The sequence below is a fragment of the Rhinolophus sinicus genome, chromosome 1 (assembly GCF_057876585.1).
Source record: "Rhinolophus sinicus isolate RSI-liver-muscle chromosome 1, RSI-T2T, whole genome shotgun sequence".
Taxonomy (NCBI): Eukaryota; Metazoa; Chordata; class Mammalia; order Chiroptera; family Rhinolophidae; genus Rhinolophus; species Rhinolophus sinicus.
Window position 1 is genome coordinate 48,672,874 of NC_142501.1, and position 26,777 is coordinate 48,699,650.

General features: G+C 38.1%; 1 protein-coding gene across 3 annotated transcripts in view; it reads left to right on the forward strand.

The window, feature by feature from the left end:
• TMEM117 (transmembrane protein 117) overlaps positions 1-26,777 on the forward strand; it is a 394,057-nt gene that overhangs the window by 159,914 nt on the left and 207,366 nt on the right. Inside the window, exon 2 of one of the 3 annotated variants that reach the window (XM_074325811.2) lies at positions 17,254-17,324. The exons of the other annotated variants lie outside the window; for them this stretch is intronic. The gene's annotated coding sequence lies outside the window, so the exon portion shown is untranslated. The remainder of the gene's footprint in view (positions 1-17,253; positions 17,325-26,777) is intronic. 3 annotated transcript variants of the gene reach the window in all.

Consider the following 26,777-nt stretch of genomic DNA (forward strand, 5'->3'; position numbering starts at 1 on the left):
TATAGTATTTGGGGGGATATTTTTGTGCTGGTTTTATTTCCCATAATCTGCTGAAAACTAGTTTGGTGAGGATTTTGTCTCATTTATCTACATAGTACCTAGGAAAGTGCATTTATAAAATAAATGCTCAAAAATTTTGTTTTGGTTGAATTAATAAGTGATCCAGGGCCTATTTATATCATAACCACAGATTTAAGAAATGCAATTGGCTAGTAGAAATATAACATGTATTCATTTGAACTTTTAATCAAAAATCGTAATTATAAAGCCATTATCATTTCAAGGTAGTTAGTGGTTCTGGGGACTGTTATAACCTCTTTGTCTGGTTTACTATCACCATGGTCACCATCAAATGACCCATGGGGACCTTGGCCTGAGTGCACACTCAGTGATATGTCACCTTCGGCTCCCTACTGCAGGGGTTCAAGAGTCCCATTCTCAACAACACGGAAAATAGATTGATAAAGATATATTTAGGTGAGAGCAGAATGGTGCTTTCTCACTTATGAGAGTTAGTTGCTAATAGTAAATTTTAGCCCTTGTGTATTACCTCATTAAATCTGTACTACTTTGAAATTATGTAATTTCTCTTCTTCCTGGAAAAGAGAAATGGTCTGCCTTATCGCCATGCCTAATCATCCCTGAATAGAACATTTATAAAATGCATAAAAATACTACTTCTTTTGCCTCTTTCTTGTGCCTGTCTTTTCCAGAGAAGAGAAAGAAAAGAAATGAAGTAGAGCTTCTTTTAAAAATTTAACTTCTTCTGAAGTCACAGTTTCTGGTAAAAGAGAATGAGAGATTAAATTTTCCCCCAAACCATTATGGCATATCCTAATTCTAGCTTGTCCTTTTCTTTACCCAATCTTTGTCAGTCCTGCTTTTGCTGAAAGAATTGTTATTCTGATCTTTTCTATGGATCGTAAGACAATGCCTCAAGTTATTCTGCAGTATGGAGTTTTAAATTGTATGAATTTTTCTCTTTTACCAAAGCTTCCTGCTATGTCATCTAAGAACAATTACTCTCAACTATCAGTTTTAACAAAGAAGGGAGGACGTCATAGCAATGGCGGCAGCGGGGCGCACTTTTTGAGTTCTCCGTCGGATCTTATCAGAAACGGGAAGCTTATAACCCATCAAAGGACTCTCTGCTCATCACGCAGAACAGCGAAGAGACTCGCGCAGGGATTTCTTGCAGGTGGGGAAAAATTGGGCGAGCAGGGGAAGAAGGAAGGGAGCGGAGCGGAGACACGCCGCACCTGCGGCGGCGGTGGGGACGCGGGTTGGGATCGCGGTCCACACCTGTGGCGGTAGAAATTCGGCCCCCACCCTCGGGTTGTGGAAATCTGCTCCGCACCTGTGCCTGTGAAATTCCAGCCCACACCCACGGCTACAGATACGCAGGATATCCCAGGACGGAGGAGAGCCCGGAAGCCACGAGGTGGGCGTTTTGCCCTGCGTCCCACAGCGGTCCTCTCCCGCTGCAGGGGCAGCATATCCAGCATTAACTTCAGCTAATAACCTCAGTTGGTCCTTGGGCCGGACAAGGAACACAGACTCCGTGCCTGGGCACCTTCCCCCGCTCTTCTGACCCTACCCCCGCCTTTCTAGAGACTTGATCTAGCCCCTGCACTAAGGAGCAGTGGCAGATTACAGAGGCGCCTTGGAGCCCCGGCTCCGGGAAGACAGGCGGGCCCAGGGAGGAGGCTAGGAGCTGGGAATCTTCCGCCCCCAGCCACCACCTTTTCTGGCCTGCGGGAAGAGTGTTAAGACAGCGGGGCTGGGAAAGAGAAGACCCCTCCTTCCATCCCCAGCCCCCACCCTTTCTAGCCAGCCTAGAGCGGGGCAAACACATCCCCAGCTGCAGAGACGCAGGGGTTCCCAGGAAAAAAGAGAGAACACAAAAGCCAAGTGCCGGACTCTACTTTGCGTCCCACAGCAGACCTCTCCCTCCCGCAGAGGGAGGATATCTAGCATTTGAGACTATTAAACTCCATACCTGGGCCCCTCCCCCCGCTCTTCCAATCCTACCCCCACCCTTCCAGAGACTTAAACTGGCTCCTGATCTGAAGAGCAGTGTCAGATTACAGAGGAGCCTTGGGGTTTGGGCTAAGGGAAGACTGGCCGCTGGCTTTGGTCCAGGGAAGAGGCTGAGAAGAGTGTGGTTTGCCCTGGACTAGGAGACAGAAGACTCATCCACCCCCAGATACCACCGTTTCTGGCCTGTGGGTGGGGTGTGACACAGCTGGGCTGGGAAAGAGAAGACCCCTCTTTCCATCCCCAGCCCCCACCCTTTCTGGCCTGCCTAGGGCGTGGCAATTACATCGGCGGAGGCACTCCCAGGGATCAGCAGCAAGTGGTATATACAGCACTCAGCTTTCAGCAGCTGAGGAATTCCCTGCCGGCCACACACACACACAGGGAAGAGGTGCCCTAAGACTCAGGAGAGCTGGACACAGGGCTGGTGGTGCTATTCTCGGTGTGCATATGTGCCGGCAAGGGCAGAAACTGCACTGACTTTGTAAAACCTACTGTCCAGACCCCTCAGCCCCACGCATCTAAAGCTGCAGCCTCAGAGTCACTCTGGGCATCAGGTGACCGGCTCTACCTGCACAATACGCAGGGGATTACTTGGTGGGCTTAAGCCACAACTGGCGCTGTCTTTTTTTTTTTTTTTTTTTTCTTTTTTTCCTTTTCTTTCTGTTTTGATTTGTCTTTATATTTTTGACATCTTTGCCTGTGTCGAGTGGGGATTCTGTGCTACAGCAGAGAACAACTTGGAGATTACTTGGTGGGCTTAAGCCACAACTGGCGCTGTGTTTTTTGTTTGTTTGTTTGTTTGTTTTTTGTTTGTTTGTTTGTTTTTGTTCTGTGTTGATTTGTCTTTATATTTTTGACATCTTTGCCTGTGTCGAGTGGGGATTCTGTGCTACAGCAGAGAACAACTTGGAGATTACTTGGTGGGCTTAAGCCACAACTGGCGCTGTCTTTTTTTTTTTTTTTTTTTTTTTTTTTCTTTTCTTTTCTTTCTGTTTTGATTTGTCTTTATATTTTTGACATCTTTGCCTGTGTCGAGTGGGGATTCTGTGCTACAGCAGAGAACAACTTGGAGATTACTTGGTGGGCTTAAGCCACAACTGGCGCTGTGTTTTTTGTTTGTTTGTTTGTTTTTTGTTTGTTTGTTTTTTGTTTGTTTGTTTGTTTTTGTTCTGTGTTGATTTGTCTTTATATTTTTGACATCTTTGCCTGTGTCGAGTGGGGATTCTGTGCTACAGCAGAGAACAACTTGGAGATTACTTGGTGGGCTTAAGCCACAACTGGCGCTGTGTTTTTTGTTTGTTTGTTTGTTTTTTGTTTGTTTGTTTTTTGTTTGTTTGTTTGTTTTTTGTTCTGTGCTGATTTGTCTTTATATTTTTGACATCTTTGCCTGTGTCGAGTGGGGACTCTATGCTATAGCAGAGAACAACCTGGAGATCACTTGGTGGGCTTAAGCCACAACTGGCGCTGTGGTTTTTGTTTGTTTGTTTGTTTGTTTGCTTGTTTTGTTCTGTTTTGATTTGTCTTTATATTTTTGACATCTTTGCCTGTGTCGAGTGGGGACTCTGTGCTATAGCTGAGAACAACCTGGAGATTACTTGGTGGGCTTAAGCCACAACTGGCGCTGTTTTTTTTTTTTTGTTCTGTTTTGATTTGTCTTTATATTTCTGACATCTTTGCCTATGTCGAGTGGGGGTTGTCGATTGTTTTTTTACATGTGAATGTATTTGACTTTTTCCTTGTTGTTATTGTTGTGCTTGGTGATTTGCTTTGTTCTGTAATTGCCCTACCAGTGCCCAGCTTAAGAGGCACAAGATTCAACATACCCAGCGGCCAACTCAAGGCCAAGCCAGAGTACTACCGGGTTTGACCTACAAGTGACACACTCAGAGGGGATTCTTTACAGGCACATAGAGGCCAAAGGGCAAACCACATCTAAGCGGTCAATCCTCACGCAGCAGAATACCCTGCGTGGGCAAAGCCAAGTCTCACAACTAGTCAGCCTAGGAGTTAACTCCACCTACTCACAAGCGAAAAGCAATTAAGGATCTTCTTTAACAGGACAATATACACAACACAAGAGTCACTTTTAGAGCACACGCAGGGGAGGAGAACGAAGTAGTGCAAGTCAAATATAAAGGACATTTATTATATACTAATCCAGCAAGAACTAAGAACTCCAGGGCACCTATCTAATACATCGAAGCAAACACAGAGAGTCAGCCAGAATGAGGAAACAAAGAAACATATCCCAAATAAAAGAACAGAAGAAACCTTCAGAAATGGAACTAAATGAAGCAGAGGTAACCAAACTGTCAGAGACAGAGTTCAGAATTCTGATGATAAGAATGTTTAAGGAACTTAGAGAGGACATCAAGAAGGATGTAGAAATCATAACGAACAACCAGTTAGAACTAAAGAACACAGTTACCGAAATAAAGAACTCACTTGAAGGAATTAACAGCAGGTTAGATGAAGCAGAGGATCGAATCAGCGACTTAGAAGACAAGTTAGCAGAGATCACCCAAACAGAACAACAGAAAGAAAAAAGAATAAAAAACAATGAAGATGGTTTAAGAGACCTATGGGATAACATCAAGCGCAACAACATGCGCATCATAGGAATACCAGAAGGTGAAGAGAAGAAACAAGGGATTGAGAACATATTTGAAGTAATAATGTCTGAAAATTTCCCTAACCTGATGAAGGAAACCAACATACAAGTCCAGGAAGTGCAGAGAGTTCCAACCAGGATAAACCCAAACAGGTCCACTCCAAGACACATTATAGCTAAAATGGCAAAGATTAAAGACAAAGAGAGAATCCTAAAAGCAGCAAGAGAAAGACAGAGGGTTACATACAAGGGAACTCCCATAAGACTATCAAATGACTTTTCTGCAGAAACATTGAAGGCCAGGAGGGAGTGGCAGGAGATACTCAAAGTGATGGAAAACAAAGGCCTACAACCTAGGTTGCTTTATCCAGCAAGGCTATCATTTAAAATCGACGGGGAGATAAAGAGCTTCCCAGAAAAGAATAAGCTAAAGGAATTCATTACCACCAAGCCAGCATTGCAAGAAATACTAAAAGGACTTCTGTAAATAGAAGAAAGACGAAAACAACTTATCCACAAATTTAAAAATGGCAATAACTATGTACTTATCAATAATCACTTTAAATGTAAATGGTTTAAATGCTCCAATCAAGAGACATAGGGTGGCTGAATGGATAAGAAAGCAAGACCCTTGTATATGCTGTATACAAGAGACTCACCTCAGATCAAAAGACACACACAGGCTAAAAGTGAAGGGTTGGAGTAAGATATTCCATGCAAATGGAAATGAGAAAAAAGCTGGAGTTGCAATACTTATCTCTGACAAAATAGACTTTAAAATGAAGAAAATATTAAAAGACAAAGATGGACACTATATAATAATAAAGGGATCAATTCGACAAGAGGATATAACCCTAGTAAACATCTATGCACCCAACATAGGAGCACCTAAATATATAAAACAGATATTGACTGACATAAAGATGGAGATCAACAGTAACACTATCATAGTAGGGGACTTCAACACACCTCTGACAACAATGGACAGGTCTTCCAGACAGAAAATCAATACGGAAACAACAGCCTTAAATGACACATTGGACCACTTGGATTTAACCGATATTTTCAGAGCATTCCACCCCAATGCTGCAGAATACACGTTCTTCTCAAGCGCACATGGAACATTCTCCAAGATAGACCATATGTTAGGCCACAAAGCAAGTCTGGATAAATTTAAGAAAATTGAAATCATACCAATTGTCTTCTCTGACCACAGTGCTATGAAATTAGAAATGAACTACAGGAAAAAGACTGGAAGACACACAAATTCATGGAGGCTGAATAATATGTTACTAAACAATGAATGGGTCAAACAGGAGATCAAGGAAGAAATCAAAAGATATCTCGAGACAAACGAAAATGAAAATACAACGACCCAAAATCTATGGGATGCAGCGAAAGCAGTCCTAAGAGGGAAGTTCATAGCACTGCAGGCCTACCTAAAGAAACAAGAAACATCACTAATCAACAGTTTATCTTCACACTTAAGGGATCTGGAAAAAGAACAACAAAATAAGCCCAAAGGGAGTACAAGGAAGGAGATAATAAAGATCAGAGCGGAAATAAATGAAATAGAAACCAGAAAAACAATACAAAAGATCAATGAATCCAAGAGTTGGTTCTTAGAGAAGATAAACAAAATTGACAAACCTTTAGCCAGACTCATTAAAAAAAAGAGAGAGAGGACCCAAATTAATAAAATCAGTAATGAAAGAGGAGAAGTGACAACAGACACTGCAGAGATACAAAAAATCCTAAGAAATTTCTATGAGCAACTGTATGCCAACAAATTTGACAACCTGGAAGAAATGGACAATTTCCTAGATGCATACAACCTCCCAAGGCTAACTCAAGAGGAGACAGAAAACCTGAATAGACTGATTACCACCAAGGAAATTGAATCAGTAATCAACAATCTCCCAACAAACAAAAGCCCTGGACCAGATGGCTTTACAGGTGAATTTTACAGAGCGTTCCAAAAAGAATTGTCACCTATTCTCCTCAAACTCTTCCAAAAAATCCAGAGGGAGGGAAGACTCCCAAACACTTTTTACGAAGCCACTATCACCCTGATCCCAAAATCAGACAAAGACACCACAAAAAAAGAAAACTACAGGCCGATATCGCTAATGAACATAGATGCAAAAATCCTCAACAAAATACTAGCAAACAGAATTCAGCAATATATTAAAAAGATTATACACCATGATCAAGTGGGATTCATCCCTGGTATGCAAGGGTGGTTCAACATCCGCAAATCAATTAATGTGATACACCACATTAACAAAATGAAAAATAAAAATCATATGATCATATCAATTGACGCAGAAAAAGCATTTGATAAAATTCAGCAGCCATTCATGATAAAAACCCTTAAGAAAGTGGGAATAGAGGGATCATATCTCAACATAATAAAGGCCATATATGATCGACCCACAGCTAACATCATACTCAATGGGGAAAAACTAAAACCATTCCCCTTAAAATCAGGAACAAGGCAAGGCTGCCCACTTTCTCCACTTCTATTCAACATAGTGCTGGAAGTTCTAGCCACAGCAATCAGACAAGAAAAAGAAATAAAAGGCATCCAAATCGGTAAGGAGGAAGTAAAACTGTCATTATATGCAGATGATATGATACTATATTTAGAGAACCCTAAAGACTCCACCAAGAAACTATTAGAGCTGATAGATGAATTTAGTAAAGTAGCAGGATACAAAATTAATATTCAGAAATCAGTTGCATTTGTATATACCAATAATAAAACATCAGAAGGAGAAATTAAAAAAGCAATTCCGTTTACAATTGCTCCAAAGACTATAAAATACCTGGGAATAAATTTAACCAAAGAAGTAAAAGATCTGTACTCAGAAAATTATAAGACACTGAAGAAAGAAATGAAAGAAGATACAAATAGATGGAAACACATACCATGTTCATGGATAGGAAGAATTAATATAGTTAAAATGTCCATACTGCCTAAGGCAATATATATATTCAACGCAATTCCTATCAAACTACCAACGACATTTTTCACAGAAATAGAACATATAATCCTAAAATTTATATGGGATAACAAAAGACCCCGGATATCTTCAACAATCTTGAGAAATAAGAACAAAGTGGGAGGTATAACAATACCTGACTTCAAATTATACTACAAGGCTACAGTAATCAAAACAGCATGGTACTGGCATAAAAACAGACCCATAGATCAATGGAACAGAATAGAGAGTCCAGAAATAAATCCATGCCTATATGGCCACTTAATCTATGACAATGGAAGCAAGAATGTACGGTGGGGTAAAGACAGTTTATTCAATAAATGGTGCTGGGAAACTTGGACAGACACATGCAAAAAGATGAAGCTGGATCACCTCCTTACACCACATACAAAAATAAATTCAAAATGGCTTAAAGATTTAAATGTAAGATCTGAAACCATAAAATTCCTAGAAGAAAATATAGGAAGAAACTTCACAGACATTACCCGGAGTAAGATTTTTACTGATATATCCCCTCGCGCGAGGGAAGTAAGAGGAAAAATAAACATGTGGGATTACATCAAACTAAAAAGCTTTTTCACAGCAAAGGAAACCATCAATAAAACAAAAAGGGATCCTACTGATTGGGAAAAGATATTTGCCAATGATATATCTGATAAGGGGTTAATATCACAAATTTATAAAAAACTCACTCAACTCAACTCCAAAAAAACAAACAACCCAATTAAAAAATGGGCAGAGGACATGAAGAGACATTTCTCTAAAAAGGACACACAGATGGCAAACAGACATATGAAGAAATGTTCAACCTCACTAACCATTAGAGAAATGCAAATAAAAACCACAATGAGATACCACCTCACCCCAGTCAGGATGGCTATCATCAATAAATCAACAAACAACAAGTGCTGGCGTGGATGCGGAGAAAAGGGAACGCTGGTGCACTGTTGGTGGGAATGCAGATTGGTGCAGCCACTATGGAAAACAGTTTGGAGATATCTCAAAAATCTGAAAATGGAACTACCTTATGATCCAGCAATCCCACTCCTAGGTATCTATCCGGAGAAATCCAAAACTCCAATTCAAAAATCTTTATGCACTCCTATGTTTATTGCAGCACTATATACAATAGCCAAGACCTGGAAACAACCGAAATGCCCATCAGTAGATGACTGGATTAAGAAACTGTGGTACATTTATACAATGGAGTATTACGCAGCCATAAAGAAGAAAGAAATCTTACCATTTGCAACAACATGGATGGACCTAGAGAACATTATGTTAAGTGAAATAAGTCAGAAAGAGAAAGACAAATACCATATGATCTCACTTATATGTGGAATCTAAAGAAAAGAATAAGTGAATGAACTAATCAGAAACAGTTTTGGAAAAATGGAGGAAAAACTGAGGGTTGCTAGATGGGCAGGGGGGTGGGGATAAGGGGAAGGTGAGAGGTTTTGGGAACGTACAGAGGGATAGTGGATGGGGGGAGGGGGGTTCACACAGTGTGAGGGATATAAATGATAAATGTCTAAGTTTTGCTTTGTCTTGTGCACCTGAAACTAATTAATAAAAAAAAAATAAATAAATAAAAAAAAAAAAAAAAAAACAAAGAAGAATGAACCCGAAAGCTAACAACAAAGGAAAATGTAGCTAGTCTCTGTCATTTCAGTAGGATATTGAATCTTTAAAATGCTTTTTTTCTTTTTTATTAGTTTCAGGTGTACAAAACAATGTAATAGTTAGACATTTCACCCCTCACAAAGTGATAATCCCCTCCCCCAATCTATTGCCCCTCTGACATCATATTAAAAAAATAAAATAAAATAAAATAAAATAAAATAAAATAAAATAAAATAAAATAAAATGCTTTGGCTTGGGGAGTCCTGGTTGTTGCCTCCAAATCTTGATTCATGCCTACATCCTCCTTTGATCCTGTTTTCCATTCCAGAGCTAGGTTTGCATTCCCAGCTGGCTTTATGCTCAGATTCTAATCAAATCCAGATCTGCTTCACTTTCTCTGCTTCTGGCTCAAATCCCAAACAAAAATCTGTCTGGATAGATCAGAAATTCATATGGTCGAGGGGCATCTATAACAGTTGTGCTTTGTATTTGAAATTTTGGTGAATTCTCGCAATATCAAACAAAATAGTGAAGCCCAATTTTTAAAAATACATATTTTCACTTTTGCTATTATAATGCAGGAACACAGTATCTGAGACCAAACAATACTTATGGCTTATTGTTACAATAACCAGGGTCACTCCTGGGTCTTGTTTCCCAAGAACAACAACTTTTGTCTCATTTTAATTAAATAAATATTCATTATTTATATTATTATGACTTTCTAATGTTGATTGCTAACATAGATATATTCCTATTCTAATTTTTTTTACTTTTTTTTCTGTGCCATAAAATCTGACCATTTAGTTCCAAATTATGTCTAATTATGTTACTAATTTTACAAAAAATATTTAGCTTAGTCAGAATTTTAATCAATATATTGTTCTATAAAATACTCCTGTTCACAAATTGTTCCAAAGTTTTTTGAGCAGGAACTGTGTTGGACTTTTCTCGTATGTACTTTAGAGCAATATGCTAAACATAAAAAGTACTCAATAAGCACCTTAGTTGATAAAACAGAACTTGCAATATTTTCCTTTCCCATTCTTATTATTTTTAAAGTGATAAGCTCACAAGTATATAACACTTAAAGATGTTCCTCTTTGTAATCTACACATGTATTTACCAAAGGAGCAAACAATGTGTGCTTTATTTGCTTCTAAATTACATTTAAGAAGCTCCCAACTTATAAAACAGTATTTCTCAAACGTTTTGATATCAGAACCCCTTTACACTCTTAACAGCTATCGAGGACCCCAAAGATTTACTTTATACAATTCTGGAAAACTAAAGGTGCACAAGCACACCATTCTGTCAGCTGATAAAGTGATGAAATCATCATATATCACTTACCTTCTAGAAAACTCCCTGAACACTTGAGATAATCAGAGTGAAGAAGTCAAATAACAGCTAAGTTTTGCCATTAAAATAGTTTTATTGTTGCAGAACTGAAAGGGTCTCAGTACGTATGGGTCCCCTCGACAACACTTTAGGAACTGCTGTATAAAACACGAAGTGGTGATAATAAGAAATATCAGTGGAGTAACTTGAAATTTGCAACGTGGTTTCACAAATGTTTTCTATTTGACTTACTCAGTAACACTCTGAGATTATGATTTTGTCATTTTATAAGCAGGAAAAAATTATGTTCAGGGAAATAAGTGATTGGCTCAGCATTGCTCAACTAGTAAAATTAAACTTGGATCTTCCAATTGCAGAGCCTGTGACCTTTTTCATTATGACATATTTTCTCCCATACTTGTGCAACCTAAAAATTCTCCATGAAACTAGGTTAGTTGAATTAAATCTAGTCCCATCACAGCCTCCAGAGCATGAGACTGATTTGAACAGAACTGAATTCTCCATTTAATTTCTATGCGATCTTGTGATGTCTTATCTGGTCCTGGGTGATATCTGAAAGTTGAATTTGGTTCTCAAGTAACCTGAAGATTTGGGTGTCTTTCTTAGTTGGATCCTGGGTAGTTCTGAGATTACACCTGTAATGAACCTATAATTCTGCCTCTATAATATTGAACCTAGAATTTAGCTGTGCTCCTTAGAGAGTTCTGACAGCCACAAATGGTTTGTGACTGGGCTACACCACTCAGGGTACCTGTATACCTGGATGGACTTGCCATGCCTTTCCGAGGCTGAACTGTAGCCCCAGTTTACTAGACTAAAACGGTCAACAGCCAGGAGCCAACATATCCAATGCCGTTTCCCTGGAGCTGGCCCTAGTGCATTTATCTCTTTGGAGGACTGTACTTTCCTGCACTGTCTTTAAACTTTAACCTTTGGGCAAATCAAAATGACAGTAGAGTACACCCTGTAAATCAAAAAGAACAGGGTCAAAGATCACTCTTTTTCTCTGTTGCTGCTCAGGGCTTTGATTCTTCAAGTAGTAAACATGAAGAAAACATGGATCACAGGTGTAGGGACCCAAGTATGTGCTGGGTAAGAAACTATATATAACAATGTTAAATTTTCTTTGAAATAAATGAAAAGGAAAGATGAATTTATAGAGGTCGTACAAAAAGTTATTTGACTATTTTCTTTGCTGTGTAGTAAACTGATCTAGTTAGATCGAATGAAATGACTGCTTTATTGAAATAAAAAAATGGTCGTATGTTAAAAACTGTAGCTTTCATTTCTTTTACTGCTAAAAACAAAGCAAAACAAGCAGAACAATAACCATCACAACAAAGCTCTCGTCTTTTGACTGTGAAGAGCAAGTCCATATTTCTTCACTTGGTATTCACATGCCTTGTCATTCTTGTGCTCAACTCAAAACCACCATTTCCACGTGGTCTCCACTTTTCCAAACAATTGCACCCACCACCTTATGTCACGTTGGCCTACATATTGTCCCACTTCACAGTCCCCATCTCTGCACTTTTGCTTATATGGTCCCTCAGCTTAGAATACTCTTCCCACATTTCCTTTCTTTGTTGCTTTCTATCCATTCTTTGAACATCTCTTTACCAGTTCCAGTGCATGGCAACCTCTTCTTCCTCTAACCTTCTGGAGGAGGGGTTGGCAAAGATTATAAATATTTTAGGATTGGTGGGCCGTAAGGTCTTCGTTGCAACTACTCAGTTCTGCTGTTTTAGCATGAAAGCAGTCCTGGACAATATTTAAGCAAATGAACATGGCTGTTTCCAATAAAATCACCTACAGATCATTTGTAATAATTATTCGTAAAGGATCCATAGTTTGTCAACCCTTGTGCTAGAGCATCTGTTGTGATTAACAGTCACCTATCATGTAATGTCTTCTTTTCTTACTATTTCATGTGTCTATTCAATATTTACCCAACTAGACGATACACTCCATGAAGACAACCTTATCATTCTTAATATTCCATATATTTATCCTGGTGCCCTAAGCATGGTATACATTCAGACATTTGTGATTAGCTTAAATACCCTTTACAAACAAGAAAAACACTTGATTTCTCTTTACTTCCATTCTATTGCCCTTTTGTTTGTGTACTAAATTCTTGATGTTGTGTTTATATGTTGGTTCTTTCCTGAATGCGGGCATCAGCTCATGTTGAGATGTAGTGCATTGTCTCTCCGTTAAGCTATATATTGAAGATCAGGATAAATGCTTTAATGTGTATCCTAAGAAAAGATTTTGTGACTTATTTGCTGACAGAATGGTTATGATGAGACCTTTTGTTTAGCCTGCCAACATAACACTCATTTCTTAGGAGAACAAAGTACTGTAGGTTGGCCTCCTGATAGAAAGCTTGCTGAGTTTTACCATTTAATAAAATAGAGTACACAGTGTAATTTGTACAATGTCAAACTCCAAAGAACAATTTATAACAATAATGTTTCTATTTACAGCATGCCACTAAGGAAGGGACAGTAAAATGTCAAGCTTGACAATGTCTACTGATTGATATTAAGGTCAGGAAGGAAAATATTCTCAGCATTGCAGAGTCAGTTGGTACAACAGAGGGCAGAATACAATCAATTTTGCATGCTTTCCAAAACTCAAGGCTTTGGAAAGGACACCAGCCTAGATGTTATATTTACCCAAGAGAAGACAGTGTGTAAAACTGGAAACAAGTGAAAATTACATGTTTTCAGTCCTCCTCCTCCACACACACACACACTCTCTGTTAGCCTGGAAAAAATTCTGATAAATGTAGTTCGGTCATCAGTTTTTATTCATACTGTATTGTAACCATCTATTTGGATATGTTAGCTGTTCATTGCAAATACTATGCCCGCATTTTCTGGTGACTTAGATGGGGTCTGAGGAGATTAATTATAAGCCATGAGATGTATAGAACTCACAAGGGGGAGTACACGACTAGCAATACCAGATAACATGAGGAGATACTCAGCCCAGGTGCCTCATCTTGGAATATGAATTGCCTGATTCACTGGTAGCATAGAATGGTTATGCTGATCACGGTGAAGAATCTGATTTGTATCATCTACGTCTCTTTATAATAAAACAACACAGAGCTAAGTAGAGAAATAAGTTATTCTCATACCAGCATGTGAGATTAAATGCTTAACTTTGTTTAGGCATATTTATTACATTCTAGATTCTTCACATGTTAAGTCATAGAATTTCTGAAAATATTTTTCTCACTCCCAACCTCTGTCAAGACGTTGCTGTCTCAAAGCAAACCAAGGAACAGCTGACCCGTCACTGTGGGCCAGGTACCAAGCAGGGCTAGAGGTAGGGGCTGTCCGGAGTGATGTGCGATGAGATCAACTCACCTAGGAGGAGGAAGACGCTTTTAATGCTGGCTTACACAGATGACATTACTTTCTTACCCCTAGGAAACACCAGAGACATTTAAATAGCATCACCTCTCCCCCTGCGCATAGGAGTGGGACACAGCCAATGGGATAGCCATTGCTGAAGCCAACTTGTAGGAACAAAAATATTACAGTCAGTCAAAAATAGCCACACACTATAGAAAACAAGACACATACCAGAGAACTCAAGCTGCATGGAATAGCTTCGGCTGTCTTCATGTAGACACCAAGAGGCTGGGTATTAGTTAGTAACTTTTCTGCTAATTAGTTATTGAGCTGGAACTCTAAGCCATGAACAAAACCAGACAGACCTAACACCTGTGCACATGGAGCATACATTACAACCAAATAACTAACTCTGTGGTTATGGTTTTTAGTGCTACAAAGGAGGGGTACAAAGTGATTTGAAAGTCAATCATAATTGAACTGACCTAGTTTGTAATGGGGTTTGGGGCACAGTAGTTCCTTTGAAGCAGTGACATTTTAGTTGCAATCTGAAGGATGACTAGGAATTAGACTGAGATGGGTCTGGAAAGAGAGGGAGACAGTCTGTGCAAGTTCAAGATGAGGGTGATAAAGTTCTAGATCTACAAGAATACTGTTTTGGCTTGGAGCTGGCTTAGGCTAAATTGTATTTTTTATTTTATTTTTTTTTTCTGAAGAAAGAATAACAACAGAATTTATCACACTGTTCAAGTCAAGGTATATATCCTCAACTCCCTCTGGAATAAAGCAAAATACTTCTTTTTCACTTTGGTATTTCTAATTATTACCATGTTCATCAATATCATTTTTATAATTATTATTAAAATTATATAGTGTTTTTAAGTTTGTGTAGTGTTTTTACGTATTGTTATGTATATTATCTCATTTAATTCTCACAACTGATATGAATAAGAGTCAGAAGCCAGGATACTTTTTAAAAGAGATGGAGGGTGTCAGCACAAACCTCACAGTTTTGTTTTAGGCCAATTCTAATGTTTATAGTGAAAATCAGACAGACGTTAACAAAAATCAGTTTTGATTTCTAACCCAACCACAGGAGGTTCTTTGTTTTTCCTCTGGGAAGTTATAAATCAGCCATATCACTGATCTGTTTTCACTGAATATTATCTTTTAAAGAATGCCATTTCCCTGATGATTAGTGGGGTTCAGTTCCTTTACATATTGCTGTTGGATATTTGTGTCATCTTTGAAGAAATGTCTGTTCAAGTTCTTTGCCCATTTTTTCAGCTTTAGTGAGATACAACTTGTATTTCTATGTATAAAACATTGTGAAAGTTTAAGGTGCACAACATGTTCATTTGATACATACCATTGAAAAATGATTGACATGATAACATAGCCTTTGCCCACTTTTTAATCAGGTTTTTTTTTTTTTTGATATTTCATTATAGGAGTTCCTTGTATATTTTAAATATTAACTCCTTATGAAATATATGGTTTGCAAATATTTTTTTCCCATTCCGTAGGTTTCCTTTTCACTCTGTTGATTGTTTCCTTTGCTGTGAGGAAGCTTTTAAGTTCGATGGAGTCTCACTTGTCTACTTTTGCTTTTGTTGCCTGTGCTTTTTTTGTTACATCTAAGAAATCATTGTCAAGAACAATGTTGTGAAGATTTCTTTCTGTGTTTTCTTCTAGGAGTTTTCTAGGACTAGAAGTTTCAGGTCTTCTATTCAAGTTTTAATTGGTTTTGAGTTGATTTTTTTGTATGGTGTAAGATAAGTGTCCAATCTCTCTCTCTCTCTCTCTCTCTCTCTCTCTCTCTCTCTCTCTCTCTCTCTCTCTCTCGTTTGGCATGTGGATATCCAGTTTTCCCAACATCATTTTTTGAAGAGACTGCCCTTTCCCCAGTGTGTATTTTTGGTGCCCTTGTTGAAGATCAGTTGCCCTTGTACGCATGGATTTATTTTTCTATTCTGTTCCATTTGTCTATGTATCTGTCTATATGCCAATACCATACTGTGAAACCACGGTGAGATATCACCTCATATCAGTCGGATGACAATTATCAAAAAACAAAAAACAACAAGTGTTGGTGAGATTGTGAAAAAATTGAAACTTTTGTACGCTGTTGGTGGGAATGTAGAATGGTGCAACCACTATGGAAAATGGTGTGGAGGTTTCTCAAAAAATTAAAAATATAAATATTGTATGTTCCAGCAATCCCACTTGTGGGTATTTATCCAAAAGAATTAAAATCAGGATCTTGAAGAGATATGTACACTCTTACGTTTATTGTAACATTCTTCACAATAGCCAAGATGTGGAAGTAATTTAAATGTCCAATGAGGGATGAATGGATAAAGAACTGTGTTATATGCATAATGGACTATTCAGTCTCAAAAAAGGGAAAACCTGTTATATGTGGTAACATGGATGGACCCTGAGGGCATCATGCTAAGTGGAATAAGCCAGTCACAGAAGGACAGATACTGCGTCATTTTACTTATATGAGCTATATAAAAGTAGTCAAGCCCATAGAAGCAAAGAATAGAATGGTAATTGCCAGAGGCTGGGGTAGGGGAAAATGGGAGTTGCTGTTCAGTGGGTACTAAGTTTCAGTTATGTGACATGAAAAAGCTCTAGAGATCTGCTGTACAACATTGTGTTTATAGTTCATGATACTGTACTGTACACTGAAAAAAATAGCTAAGAGGGTAGATCTCATGTGTTATTTTTTACCACAATAATAAAAGAAATACCACTAACCCATTACTTTATCTTGGATGTTGCTAATAGACAGCAGAACCATCTGAGAGACAGAGAGGTGGAACATGTGAGAACATTGATTCTTCTCGAAAGAAGGCATGTAGTCTGGATGGCCTCTTAACATTCCTTTAGCTGTGGGTTTCTATGATATAAAAATACTTCTGTTTGAAGAAGTATGAACTAGTTTGCATATCATTGTGCATGATTTAGGGATGCTGTCACTAGTATGGGGATGATTTAGTAATGTTAATTTACTAACAGAGTATATTAATATACTAATGGTGATATTTAAAGAGCTTGTGGGTAAAAAAAAATCAAGGAGAATAAAAAGCAAAGCACAAAAGTATCTACTTTAGCTGTGTCACTTATGATGTATTGTGGTCCTTGTTTGATACATGACTATAATAAAGCATTGCCATTCAATTAGAGTAAGTTAACTTAAAAATTAATATTGTCCTATGCTTGATTCCATTTAAAGGGCTGGAGAAAGGGAAGAAGATTTTGAGCCATTCCCTACGCATTAGCTTCAATGACAGAATATAAATCATAGTAAGTCATGGACCTCTGCCCAGTTCTGCACTCTGTGTGGTGCGTGTCAATGTCAAACTTTAAAAATGAGTGCCTTGGTTAGAATGGCATGCATTTTGTAATTGGACAAAAGTGAATGGAATGAATTGGAGGTTAAAACCTGGCCCTCTGGAAATGTTTTGACACTTTACCTAGAAGCTTGCATTTATTAATGGTAATGGTCCCTAAATTTTTATTTTGGCTGGCTTGCTGATTATATAGAAAGCCCCAGAAGGAGTGATGAGGGAAATGCATTAGTGAAAAGTATTAAAAATTATCTTTGACATCTCCTGCACAAGGAGCAAGTCCAGATGGTTGATAAAAGAGCATAAATCTATTGATAGGAACATCCATTTTAATTTTTTTCTTTCATGTCCAAGATTTAATTTTCCCATTCCTGTTATGAAGATACATTAAAATTTTTATTGTTACTAAGATAGTCTATCCTGAGGGCATGCATGTCAATCTTTCTTAAAATTCACTCATTGTCGATTTATGAATAGAATGAATTAGGCAAATAACGTGCATGTGTGTGTAAGTGTATGTATATAGGGGGTACCCAACTAAAGAGAAAAGGGGGAAAGGGAATTAAAATTTCAAAAGTTCCTACTGTGTCAGAGACTCTGTTAGACACTTTACCTAATTTATAAACAGCTAATACTTATTGTCTGAAAGTATGTGACATTGTTTCATATCTACATAGCATCATAATTTTACATCAGCTGTATGATCTTACCAAGCTAGTTAATTTATTACAGTCATGCATCCCTCAATGACAGGAATCCATTCTGAGAAATATGTCGTTTGGCAATTTCATTGTTGTGCTAACATCATAGAGTGCGTTTACACAAACCTAGGTGGTACAGCGCACTACTCACCTAGGCTCTGTGGTCCAGCCTACTGCTCCTAGACTATCAGTCTGTACAGCATGCTACTGTGCTGAATACTGTAGGCAATTGTATCACAATGGTAAGTATTTATGTATTTAAATATGTCTAAAACAGAAAGGGTGCAGTAAAATACAGTATACGAGATTTTTAAAAAATGGCACACATTGTATAGGGCACTTACCATGAATGGAGCTGGCAGAACTAGAAGTTGCTCTGGGTGAGTCAGTGAGTGAGTGGGGAGTAAGTATGAAGGCCTGGGACATGGCTGTACGTTACTGCAGCCTTTATAAACACTGTACACTTAGGCTAGGCTACATTTATTAAAAAATATTTATCTTTCTTTAATAATAAGTTAACCTTAGCTTACGGTAACTTTTTAACCTTATAAACTTTATAATTTTGAAATTTTTTTGACTCTTGTAATGACACTTAACTCAAAACACAAACACATTGTATAGCTCTACAAATATATTTTCTTTATGTCGTTATTCTATAAGCTCTTGTCTATTTAAAATTATTATCATTTTTTTTACTTTTTAAGTTTTTTTGTTAAAAATTAAGACACAAACACACACACACACATTAGCCTAGGCCTACACAGCGTTAGGATTACCAGTATCACTGTCTTCCGCTGCCACATCTTGTCCCATGGGAAGGTCTTCAGAAGCAATATGTTCTCATCTCCTATGTGAAGAATGTCTTCTGCTGTAATTCCCCCTGAAGGACCTGCCTGAGGCTTTTCTTGAGGAAGTGTCATTCTTTTCAGAACTATAGCCATGGTGGTTTGCTTGGTTTTTTGTTTGTTTGTTTTTTGTTTTTCATCATAGATTTGCTTGTAAGTAGATAATGCATCATGAGAATTCCTCTCTATTAATGAAAACCCTTTGTGTTGGGGTCTATGTTTTCAACAATTTTAAGGAGCTTGTTGAAGCCTGCAAAAGATTTTGCTAAACCTGTCACCGTGCATTTTCTTAGTTTTTTGTTTTTCTCCTACAGTTGCCTTTTCTTTAGCTATGCATTCCTGTTCCAGTTCCAACAACTCCTCATTAGTCAGTTCCTCAGACACCACATCTAGGAGCTCCTCAATGACCTCCTCACCCACACCAGGTTCAAGTTTTTTGTCATCTCAACACAGCCTTGTTGATTTTTTCAACCTCCTCATCAACCTTCAGATCCTTTGAAGTCATGGATGAATCTCTGGAGTGTCTCTTTCCAGATGCCATTCATGTACTCCTTGGTGACATCACCCCAAGTCCAAGCAAGGTTCTAGCTGTAACCCTTCCAGAATTGCATCACTGTTTTCTCAGTGTCTTCCTCAGTTGCATTGATAGCCGGGGCAAAGGTCCTCTGCAGGTAGTAGGCCTTAAAAATTGCTATAGCTTCTTGATCTATTGGTTGGATCAAAGCGGTGGTACTTGGAGGGAGAAATTCCATTGTGATATTAGGATGAAGATCACCACTAGGAGGTGGATTCCAGGAGCATTAGCTACAATAAACAAAACCTTGAAAGGTATGTTATTCTCCAAAGAGTACTTCTCCATTTCACTGGCAGAGAAATTCAGGAGCACATCTTGGAAGAGGAGCTGAGTCATCTCTGATTTTTTTTTTAAATTAAATTTATTGGGGTGACAATGGTCAGTAAAATTACATAGGTTTCAAGTGTACAATTCTGTAATACATCATCTATATATCACATTGTGTATTCACCACCCAGAGTCAGTTCTCTTTCCATCACCCTATTTGACCCCCTTTACTGTCATCTATGACTTCTTATTGCTCTTGTAGTACATTGGCAGGGTGCCCTTGTTGATATGCTTGAAAGCCCTGGGATTCTCACTGTGCCAAATCACAAAGGATTTTAATTTGTAGCCTGCAACATTGTCCCCAAGCAAGAAACCCCAAAAGCCTTGAAACCTGGCATTGACTTGGCCTGTTTATGGATGAAAGTCCTTTCAGGCTTTCATTCCCAGAACACGGAGGTTTCATCCATATTGAATGCTTGCTCTGGCAAGTAATTTTCCTCCACCATCAGCTTATCTAGAGTTTCCAAAAATTCTTCGGCTGCTTTCACATCAGCACTCGCAGACTCACCACTCCCTTTCACATTACATAATGAATAATAATTCTTGAATCACTTAAATCACCCATAGCTGGCAATAAATTCAACGTTGTCAGTAATAGTCATTTGTTATCAAGTATTATGTACTGTACATAATTGTATGGGCTATACTTTTAAACGACTGGCAGGGCAGGAGGTTTGTTTACACCAGCATCCCCACAAACACATGAGTAATGTGTTGCGTTATGATGATATGATTGTAATGTCACTAGGTGATAGGAATTTTTCAGCTCCATTGTAATCTTAAGGGACACTGTCTTATGTGTGGTCCATCATTGACCAAAACGTTGTTATGAGGTGCATGACTATAGTTAGGATATTACCATGCTGATCAACTTTGTGTGTGTGTGTGTGTGTGTGTGTGTGTGTGTGTGTGTGTGTGTGTGTGTTTGGGGCTGGGGTCCTACAAAATAATATATTGCTTGAGCATTAAAGAGAATCACTACAATGTTCTCTTTCTGCTTCTGTAATGTGATAAGGAGTTTAAAAGAATATTTTAAACTGTGCTATGTACATACAATTTTCACATACAACACATACTGTACAAATACATATAAGCATTTTATCTAGAGTGTGATACTGAAGCATTAACATTTCTTTCTTTTTTTCTTTTTTGGCTTTTTCTGTGTGGAATCTCCAAAACAGACAATTCCTTGGCAAAAGCATTGAGAAAAAAAGAGCAAACTCATTCAGTAACTAGGACTGAGGAGTCATTTTACATAAAGTTCATGTTGAAGATGGTTTTGAATGAGGGCGTAGGAGGTTGTTTGCAGATAGAAATGTGATGGGATATATGGAAATACATAATAATGTGAGTGGAGAAATAGAAATTATTTCTCACAAGTAGAATCAATTGGAGGTTGGATCATGAGTGTGTCAGTACAAGAGTGGAAAGGATAAATGAAAGTGAGCCTTTATATTCAAAAGAAAGTTGAGGAAAAAAAGCACTAGAGATGGAGAGGAAAGAGAAATGAAAATGTTTGATTAACAGTTGTCACTTATGTTTAGTTAGGTATTAATTTCCCTGACTCAAAGATGGCTTCCATATCTTCACCAGTCGCCAAATTGGAATTACACCAACTAGAAATAAAATAACCTAGAATAGGTCAAAATGAGTGTTGCTGGAGCTTAGTGGCAGTTCTGATATGCATCCATAATGAATTTTGAAATAAGGAATGTAAGATGTTCCTCCAGAGAGTTCAGGTTTAATATATAGCGCAGAGACAGGTAGAGTCAGCTTTAGTGTAAAGTGGCCCCTGGGCCAGGAGGTTCTATAGTAACCTGATTGAGTATTAACGTATTTGAAAATCATATATGCATTAGTCAGCCTTGCAAACATAGAAAAAGGTGAGTTGAGTTCATTCAGCCAACTAATATATATTGAATGCATACCAGGTGTCAGACATAAGATATAGTAGTGAACAAGAAGACGATGACCCTGATGCCTCAGAGGACTTACAATTATAGAGTTCAGTGTTGGCATGTTATGGCCACCTATTGTCCAGGAGAGAGTCAGTGGGACCATTTTTGTGTTTTGCCCAGAGCACCTCTTTTGTGAAGATAGAGGCAGTAGGCATTTTTATGTGTTATTATTAAAGAATTGAATCATCTAAGTGACGTTCCTTTTTCTGAGTCCATGTTGACCATGTAAGTTTCTAATCATAATTTGTGGATTCCCACACGTGTCTGCCTATTGGGACAGAATACTCTAGTCAAACAAACATGAGGACTTTGGTTATTATACTGATTGTATTTATCTTTTGAAATATGGCCATTAGTGTTCAGTGTTTTGCATGAGTCCACTCATAAGGGATGGATCCCTTCTCAGCATGCTGCCAAAATCAGGTGTTTGATTCTTGAAGGCTGGGACCAGATCCTAGCCCATCATTACTCTCTGAGTTTCTTGAGAAACGGCCAAATGGACTAGGTGGTAACGCCTAGTATCTCTGTTAGCTGTTCTTATCCTGTCTTAAAATTTCTGAAAGGAATAGGTCTTATTCAATTCTTCCAAATGGTATCGATAGATATCGTCTGAGAGATATTCCTTTTAAAGCAGTGATAGAATAGATAAGTTCTTTTTTTCTTGTTTGCTCATTCTGGTTCCCTTATGTCATTCCTTGATCTCATGTTATCCCTGACATCTCCTGCCACCCCAGGTATGGCTGGCCACGGGCCAGCCCATCATCTTATGGGATGCCTTTCTACTGTTTGGGGAAGGGAGCAGCCTCTTGATGTGTTAATTTGCTTTTGACATATGGGTCTAGTCCATCTGCTTGGAAGTCTGCTGTTATTACCTGGTTACTGCAAAACCAACCTTAGGCTATCTTTAAAAAAAAAGTCAACCCAAAGTTACTTCCCGTTTTCTAAAGAGATTTTAAGTAGAACAGCAACTAATTATCTTTTCACAAAATCTGTCTTTTCTTGGTATCAGCATTTTTCTTTCCTTATTTTTTAAAACCTTTCAGCACAGAAATACTTAAACAGATTTCTGCCTGATGGCTAATAATCTATTTTTACCATTGTCGTATGCAGATCTCAGTGATATTTTGTTTTTCTTGCCCCAAATGGTACAATACTTCACAGTGGACTTGGTTGTACAGATTAGTATTAGCACTATTTTCATCCAGAGTCAAAATGGGAAAAATCTTATAGTGCACACTTTCCCTTAGGATGCTCTAAGTACTTGGGTATGTGGTTGTGTAATTATTTTGCCATTGCTAGGTTTGTAAAAAACAATGACACAATGGAATGTCTAAAACTTTAAAACAGTGTGTTTGTCTTGTTTGGTTTTCAAACTAGCAGTACAACCCTTTTTCCAGATAAAATATGATAAGCCTGATCACATTTGAGATACTCTAGTTGCAGCCTGGATGAGTTAGGCAAAGTCCTGGCTTAGAACTCCATAAAACACAATTTCAAAATCTAGAGGTTAGGATTCCAGTGTCACATGTTATGGTGAAGAGGAGAATAAGAAACACAATATTATTTTGCCATCATATATGGAAGGGTACTTTTAAAAAGTCCGTCAAGACAAAGTGGTATTAATATAAAGGCTAAAATGGGCATAGAAGCCACAGCAAACCAGAAGCAGAGCAAGCCGTATGGCAGTGCACGCATTATGAATGGTGACCTGATACTGTGTTAATGGGAAGTCTGGTTACAGCTAGCAGAGGAACATCAAACTCAGACTGAAAAAGCTTTCATGAAGTGTGTAAAACTATTGTAATAATTTAAGTGGTTCTTTTAGAGCAAAGGACTCTGGCATATCAGGACTCCAATGATTGACCAAGTTTAGTTCAATTTATTTATCCTCTATAATGCTCCAGACATAGTGCTAGGTACTTTATAAGAGTAGTACATGGTGTAGTAAAAATAATGCTAAGGCTAAAAGCTAAATATATGGGATATTTTGTGCCCTATAAACACGCCAGATGGGAAGTACTAGCAGTATATTACCCACTAATATGTGGGAGAATAATACACAGTGACTGATAATATTAGAATTGGGATTTACGCTTTCCATTTATAGTGCTGGTCATGTTTTTCCCTATGAGCAGTGCTAATAGAGAGTTTGGAGATCATATGTATATATATATGAACATAAATATATATATATATATATATATATATATATATATATATATATATATATATATATTATAGCATGCAGGAGCAGGAAGAGACCATAAATCCCGTTTAAACATCCTAATTTTCTCTTAGATTCTACACTTATATTAATGCTTATGTATTTCGTATCATGGGAATATTAATGCCATATTCATTCTATTTTTAGCTAAGGCTCCCTCATTGCCAAGTAATGATATGTTTCCATGCATGAGAATGTAATGCTTGATGATTCTTTGTTCATATTCCGCTTATTCTCTTCTGTCTAACGTTGCCCAAAGCAAAACTCATCTGCCTCTTTAGTTTTCCTCAAATTTATCTCGCTCTTCACCATCACCATAAAACTCCTAGATGGAAGAGTTTGTGTCTTTGAGGATTTATTTCTTAACTCACAGCAGTTTGTCTCCTGCTCTCGTTCCTTAGTAAAAGCAGCCCTATCAGAGTCATTCGTGATGACCCACTGAGCACCAGTTTTGCAGCTTCTTTGAAGCCTCCGTGCTGCTGCTTGTTCATCCTGGAGCGTCTGGTGCTGTTTGCCACATCTGCCACTCTTGACATCCTCCCTTCCTACTTCTTTGACTATTCCTTTCGGTCTCTTTCATGGGCTCTCCTTCCTCTGTTCTTTAATGGTCCCTGAATGGGAGATCCAAACCCTGCATTTCTATAGCTTTTGTCTTAGTTTGGGACTCATCATCTCTCACCAGGTCCATTTCAAGAGACTCCTAAGATTTTTACTTATTATTGGGCATAAGCCTCTCCTGCCAGTTCCAGATCACACTACAGACTGTGGCCAGTGTAGTCACTCATTAAAACAAGACTTGTCCTGCCCTTGATTGCTGAAAACATCGCTTACCCTATGGATAGATTATGAATCCTCGCCATGGAACACAAGCCCCCTCAGAGCCTGGCTTCCACTTTCTGTTCCTGCCTCACATCCTTCTACTCTCCTCTCTACACCAAATAGGGGCTGGCTGCTGCTGAACCTGTGTTCCTGCCCTCATATCTGTCCACCGGCTGTGTCTAGAATCTCCAAGGTGTTTAACCTCTTTGTGCCTTTTCCCCCATCGATACAATAAAGGAAACTGCAATGTCTGTATTAAGGAGAGATTGTGACGGTCGGAGGAAATAAGGCTTCTGGAACTGCTGAATTTCCTACAAGCACCGTAAGATAACCTATCTATACACATTCATTGTGGTTCTTGTTATTAGGTAACTCTGAGGTGGGCTCCAAGGGGATTTGCAGAGGAAGCTCAGGAAACCAATAAAGATAATTAAAAGTTTAGAAAATTAGAACTGAGAAAAACAGGTAAAGAAACAATTATTCAGCCAAAAGAGGAAAAAGCCTGAGGGAAGATATAAGAAAGAAAAATTATTTCCTAGAGGATAGACTGAAACCATCATCCATTAATACTGAGAAGAAACACAGCAAAGCATGTAGGATTTATATTTGCCCTAAGAAACACTTCCCAGATAAGGGATTGGCTATCTAGAATCATTTATTCATGAAACTCTCAAAATTTATTTATCTATAGATCTAAAAATTTATATTTTCTTGTGTTAGCCAATTTAAGTATGAAGCGGCCTGGATGCAGAGAAGTGAATTGGGTGATTTTTGCGGTCCTTTTTTCCTCAGTAAATCAGTCTGTCTTTCTCTGTCTCTTTTTGCCTTTATCCATTTCTCTGACTCTCTCTCTCTAGCTTTCTGTCTTTGTCTCTCTATTTCTGTTTCTCAGAAATACTTTCTTCCCCACCCCTATTCCTCAATACTTTTGCCCCATCTTCCTAGCCCCGATACGCAGTCTGAGCAAAAGATTTTCAGAAATGGTTCAACCACTGCTATTCTACTTTTTAAAATCTTGAATTCATTGTATCTTTTGGCTGGCATAATCCAAATATTTTTGGAGTAGAGGAAAATTTTTATTTCTGTAATGAGTTCAGGACAGAAAAGTATTTATGATCACTTACTTTAACAATATTGTTTTCTGAGCTCTTCCTCCTGCAATACACTTTTCCTAGCCCAACTCCACATCTTTTCCTTTTGAGAATTTTTTTTTTTTCCAAAGCTTGTGGATGTGTTTTACTAGGGAACTGTTAAATTTCTTCATTACCTGATACTAGAAGTCCAAGGGAAGTGGCATTAATCAATAGCACTGCTCTGAGGGGCTGGGACAGCCACAGAATGCCCTGCTCACCTTTGAGCGGGGTCTTTGCAGGTTATGTTTCTAACCAATGAGTTTAGTAGATTGTAGTTGTTTGCTATAGTATCTTTTTACTTACATACTTGCTTTACTTACTTTTTTAACGTACTATACTACTTGCGTATGCACTTTCCCCTTTCTTTTGTTTTTCTCTCATTAACATTGCCTCATATTTCCCCTCTACCATATTCTTCTCATTCCTTTATAATTTTCAGACTTTTGGGCAGATTTCATCTTATATTTTTCTGAGATTAGCTCTTCCTTGCTCCGACCTACCCCTGCATCCTATCATTTGGCATGCTACTGGATCCCAGCCCCTGCTACTGGAATCCACATAGCACTTGAGGTGACAGACGTTAAAGCTGGTATTGTTTGTGTGAAAGTCATATGGCTGAATCAATACAACTATTTTTCTCTATTCCTGAGCAGGTATAATAGCTCATCTTTTTTTATTTGGTGTTTACTAGATTTTCCCCTTAAGCACTTTAGAAGATACCAAGTAATTTAATTTTGTTCCTGTTTTTTTTTCTTTTTTTTTTTTCCTTCACTAACTTTTATGTCACAGTTGAAGAGAATGAGCTAGGGTCCATTCTCACAAGTTCAT